Source organism: Apium graveolens, chromosome 2 (assembly GCF_009905375.1).
Source record: "Apium graveolens cultivar Ventura chromosome 2, ASM990537v1, whole genome shotgun sequence".
Taxonomy (NCBI): Eukaryota; Viridiplantae; Streptophyta; class Magnoliopsida; order Apiales; family Apiaceae; genus Apium; species Apium graveolens.
The window spans coordinates 27,622,554-27,628,903 of NC_133648.1; positions in this window are offsets into that span (position 1 = coordinate 27,622,554).

The window sequence follows — 6,350 nt, forward strand, 5'->3', positions numbered from 1 at the left end:
GTACAGTTTATATGTGTATATATATATAATACAATATAAGCTTTAAGTTTTTCCCACGAAACACTGAAGGTGCTAGTAAGAGAAGTCGCTTAATTCTTATACGATTATATATATATACTTATATTTACTTAAAAGCTTTAAGATTTTCCCACGAAACACTAGAGGTGTTGGTAAGGGAATTCACTTAAATCTTTTAACTAAATATAATAAATATGTATATATAGATATAGATAATATAAACCTTAAGTTTTTCCCATGGAACACTAGAGGTGTTAGTAAGTGAAGTCGCTTAAGTCCTGTTAAACAATTATAACAAATATATCAATATATGGCCAAAATAAGTGCGGTTAAGTTTAAAGAATAAAATGCTAGCTTTGTAATTTTATTCCCACGAAACACTAAAGGTGCTAGTTAGGAATATAAACCAAGCGTTGTATGAAATTATCACTTCGTGCTTAGAAAATATCATAGACATGGAAACTAGATTCACTCGCATTGTCGATGAACTATCTCAACTCGGAAAGAGTTATACACAAAATGAAAAGAACTGAAGAGTTCTTAAATCATTACCTCCAAGTTGGATGGTTAAAGTAACCACAATCAAAGAGATGCACGATCTCAATGATTACAAAATAGATAATCTATTTGGAAATCTTCGTGCATATGAAGAAGATAATTTACAAGAAAAAGTCATTTCAAAAGTGGAAGACAAAAAGAAAAATATGGCTTTAAAATCTATACTAATAAATGAAGAAGAAAACGACGATGAATTAAACAAAGAAATCCAAAATCTCGATGAAAGCGAAATTGCTTTACTTACGAGACAACTACGTCGTGTGCTTCAAAGCAAAGCTCAAAGATACAGAAAAGGCTTCCTTAAATCAAATAATCAACAAAGAGTTTTTAACTCAAATGGAAGGCCAAATTAGTCTCAAAATTACACTCCTAACTATAAAAGTAATTTTCCATCAACGAGCTATAATAAAGGCAAAGGTATGTAAAATACTAATGTCTATAATAATAACACTCCTACTTACACTCCTCCCAAACAAAAAGAACAAAATACGGAGGAAATACAAGAGGTGTGTTACGAATGTAAACAACCCGGTCACTTTAAACGAGAATGTCCTAAACTTATAAAAGGACGATCTCTCGTGGCCGAGAACGGGTGGGATTTAAGTAAAGATGAAGAAGCTCCGGAAGCTAGTGAAGAAATTGTGAATCTATGCGTAATGGCTATCGGGGATGCATTTACTTCAAAGGAAATATCCACTTCAAATCAAGAGGTTTGCCTTATTGCTAAGCAAGACTTGTGGTACCTTGATAGTGGATGTTCGAGACATATGACCAGTAATAAGTCACTCTTGAACAACATTAAAAAGGTCACTGCTGGAAGGGTCACGTTTAGAGATAGCAGTAAAGGTATCATTATTGGCATCGGTGACATCGGGAACGAGCACTTCAAGATATTCGACGCACAACTAGTCACGGGAGTAAAGTACAACCTTCTCTCTATAAGTCAACTTTGCGATAATGGAAATAAGGTAATTTTCTATCCTGCTCATTGTTCTATTCTTAATAAAGATGGAAAATTAGTCCTTACGTGTCCTCGAGACAAAAATGTCTATACATATGACATGAGTAAGCATGTTAATATATGCCTAATCACTACTATAGATGACCTTTGGTTGTGGCATCGAAGATTAGGACACGCAAACATGAAGTTGATTAAAAATATATCAACTAAAGAACATGTACGAGGAATACCAAAATTAAATTATAAAAAAGATCACATATGTGAAGCTTGTGAAATTGGCAAACAAATACGAGCCTCTCACAAAGCAAAATTTATGGTATCTACCTCACGACCTCTCAAGCTTTTACATATGGATCCTATCGGTCCAGTCCCTGTACAAAGCCTCGAAGGATGTTCATATACTTTGGTAGTTGTTGATGACTATTCACGATTTACGTGGACAGAATTCCTCAAAGCCAAAAGTGATGCTTTTGAATCTTTTTCTTCTCTATGCAAAAGAATTCAAAACCAATAAAATAATATCATAGTTTACATAAGAACTGATCATGGTAAAGAATTTGAAAATTCAAACTTTACAAGTTTTTGTGAAACTAATGGTATCACTCATAAATTTTTTGCTCCTTATACTCCTCAATCTAACAGAGTAATTGAAAGGAAGAACAGAACATTGCAAGAAATGGCAAATACAATGATCAATGAATATCATCGTCCTAAATATTTTTGGGCCGAGGCTGTTACGACCGGCATTTTATGTAATATTATTTGTGGATTGGGTATAATATTAAAGTCAAATAAAAATATATTCAATGATTGTACGCTAGTGTGAGTGAAAATTTCTACATTATAAATTTGCTTTGTGTAGTATATGATTTTTCAAAGCAAGAGTTTATTTAATTTCTTTATTTTTGATTTATAAGGAATATTCTAAGCTTTGGAAAAAATTTCTTTTAAAAGGTATTTTGTTCACAAATTTTGAAAATGATTTTATAAAGTCTCTAAAAATCCAAGTTATTTTATGATATAAATTTTATAATTTTTGAACTTGTATTTTATTTTATAAAAATAAATCTTTATAAATTTTATTTGTTATAATTAGCAAATTACGTGGCTACCCTTGCATGCAAATACTCTTCCAATTCAACTAAGGGGCAAGGAAGACATTTCCAACTCCACTCACTTTCATTCTACTAACCAAATTACCCATTTACCCTTGCATGCAAATCTACCTAACTATATTGGAAGGTTACTCTTGTAAAATCTCAAATTCACTCACTTTTGGCCAAATAAAAACCAAACTAACATGATTATTACTCCATATTCACCCCACTCCACACTCCACCCTCACTCTCTCCTCCCTCCCTCCTCCCTCACCTCTCGGTTTTTCCTCCCTCTCGGCAATCACCATAGCCGAAGCCCCCATCCCCTTTCTTTTCTCCATTCTTTCACTCAAACATCCATCTTATATTCAAGTAATCTTGCTCCCTACATGTTGTTCTTGTATATCTTAAGAGTTTAGAGTAGAAAAACTTATGTGTTGACCTTGCATGGTGGTGTTTTGTTAAAACTCCAAGTGAATATCCTTGATTCTTGTGAATTTAAGGCTTTCACCATGAGTTATAGTAGCAAAGGGTTGAGAATGGCTAGACATGAGTATGCTACACTCATGCAATTGTTGTTTTCACCCTAATCCATTCGGCCATGACTTGATAGGAGCCGAATGGATGGTATTTTGGTTGTCATGTTCCACTTTGTGTGTTTTTGTGATGATAACATGAAAATCTTAGTGAAGTCTTGATAAAACTCTTTGCATGCTAAGTGATCATCTAGGTATATCTTATGCTAGGCTTGCATGTCAATTTTATGATAGGACATATGTATAAAATGTGTTGTTTTGGTTTGAAAAACCCGAAGGCATGCATGCATGTGGATTTCTCTTAGAATATTGTAAGATTTTGATCATTTGGAAAGATTTTGTTAGTGAGCCTTAATTTCAGTAGGAATAATGTGTTAATATTGATTTATGCTTCTTGTTGAATGGTAATAATTCGTGGTTATCTTTTATAAAAATATATATCTTGTTGTTTCAAAAGCATGAAGATTTGTGATTTGTGAAGTGTAGTCTCTTTTGTTTTGCCATAATTGTACCTTAGGTAAGGATGATCTCACCAAGGTTATTTTGAGAATAAGGGAGTTAGTTTAGTAGAATACCATGTATAAGTCTTGGTTTAAGTATTTTGTTAGGTCACACACACACTGTAGAGGGGGTGAATACAGTGTATAGTACACTCAAATCGAACTTTAAGAACTTAATTAACAGAAAACAAACTTTATTGAAACAATAAACTCTGTTACAGTATGGAACTGTTACCTCTCAGTGATGAATAAATATCACGAGTGCTGCTAGGGTTACAATGAATAATCTTCTCTAATAATGATAACACTTATAGTGTAAACCCTATGTCTGTGTTTATATACTACACAGTTACAAGATAATCGCTAATTGATATGGAATATAATTCTGCTTCCTAAAATATATTAATCAGATATCTTTTCTTCCAAGTATTCCATTCTTCACGGAATTCCTTCTTCATGCATATCTCTTCTTATGTTTATCTCAATCTTCTTTCCTTTAATCAGCTACTGTCCTTATCTGATTATCCTTCAGCACTTAAGTTCTGATATCTATCTTCTGATGATTATCTCCTGATAACATATGTACTGATATCCTTAAGTCCTGAATTTCAATATAAGTACTGATCAACAGTTAAGTACTGATTTATCCTGTTCAGTAAGATCTGAAAGCTAAACATAAAACATATTAGCCATGACATTATCAAATATATTTAACAATCTCCCCCAACTTGTAAATTAACATAATATACAAGTTTAACAGATATTTGATGATGTCAAAAACATTAAGTACAAATGCATGAGAATTAGACTAGATAACTACAACTTACAGTCCTTAAAGTTTTTACCAATTTCAACTTCTGATAACAACTTCAGTCTGTATAAATATCAGAATTTAAGCAGTTGTAGATCTTTGACTTGCCTTCTTCATTTTCTGATCTCTCTGATGTCAGGAGTTGTTCTGAGATAGTTCTTCAACAAACATTTCTCAGCATATCTTAGTTCATCAATCATTCTCCTTTTAACATCTTTAAGCTCTGCAGTATCTTCACCAGTTTGAAAGATTGCAGCTCTGAGATCATTGATCTTTGCTTTTCTCAACTCCTGATCTATTCTTATAACATAAGCTTTGTCAGACTCAAGATTGAATTCAAGTCCCTTAATACCAAGATACGTTCTGATCTGTGCAGTATTAGGCTTCATATCAACAATATCACCATTGTGATCTCTGTACTTTGGAACATATATGCTGTCAGACTTAACAGAATAAAGCCTTTTCTGTCTCTGAATCTGTTCTTTTAAGTAGTTTGCAGCAGTCCCTGTTATTCTGTCATCCACTTGAAGTAAGAAAAGTACATGCTCCAATTCTTCAAAATACTTCAATGAAATGGCATTTTGTCTTATATGATAAACCCTACCATCTGTCATGATATATTCTTTCAAGTAGGTATGGTAAACCATCTGTACAGATTCCAGTTGATTCAATCTCTCAGGAGTTGCTCCAATATCTGGTTCACTCAAGGAAGTTGGATCATTGGTAGTGTTGTGTACTCTTCTTTCATCAGCACTTCCCAATCCAGTTTTATCTCTAGCTTCCTTTCCAGTAACTACTCTTGCTTCAAAACCACTTGCAGTAGTCTTCAAAGATTGAGTCTGTTTTGCTTTAGTGAATCCTGGTAGGAGTGTCTTTGATCTATTTTCTGATATCAAGTTAACTTGAGCTCTGTCAGAGGTTACTTGCTTCTTCTGAATATCAGAACTTATAATTTCTTGACTCTGAACAACTTGAGCCATGTCAGAGGTTGTTTTAAGAACTTTTCTTGAAGTCAGAGCAAGATCATCTTTTTCATCAGCAATTTCTTCTTCCTCAGGAGGTACATAAACCTTGATAGGTTCACCAACCTTTTCTTTACCCTTGGATCTTGGATCTATCTGTGGTTGTGATCTAGCCAATGTTGCTTCAGTATGTGTCCTTTCTTTGATCACAATGCCTTTAAGTTTTGGAAGTGACTTTTTACCAGAAGCTTCAAATTTAGATGTGACTTTCCCTGATTTAAGTCTGGCTTCTTCTTCCTTTAAACTTTCCAAGTCCATTCCTGGATTTTCTTGAAGAAATAACTGTCTTGACATTTCTTCATCAAGATCTAGAAGTCCATCAGAACTTATCCTTTTACCAGCAGCAGAACTTATTCTTTTCCCAGTATCAGAACTTGTCCTGTGACTAGCTTGTCTTGATGTAAACCTTCTACCTTGACTATGACCGCTACCCATTCCAGAGTATCCTTGATCATCATTTCCATCATCCTTTCCTTGCAGTGTCTTGTTAGTTTTGCATTTGGACTTAATTACCTTCTCCCCCTTTTTGGCATCAGCAGGTAGTAAAAGAGAGATAAGTAATTCCACTGAGGATTGGATTTCAGTAAGTTGAGATTGCTGAGAAGCTTGATTTGTCAGAATGTCATCAATCTGAGCTTGTTGTTTCTCTTGAGTTTTCTCAATATAAGCAATCCTGTCAATGGTAGGTTGAAAGAACTTTTTCTTATCAATTTTCCAAACTTGTTCTTGTTTGATAAAGTTCTCCAGAATCTTGTGTAGCTCTGCATGAGTAGTTTAATGAAGACCTTGTAGATGTTTAGTACTCAATGCAGTGACTCTAAGCTGGGTTTTAAAATCATCAGAATTT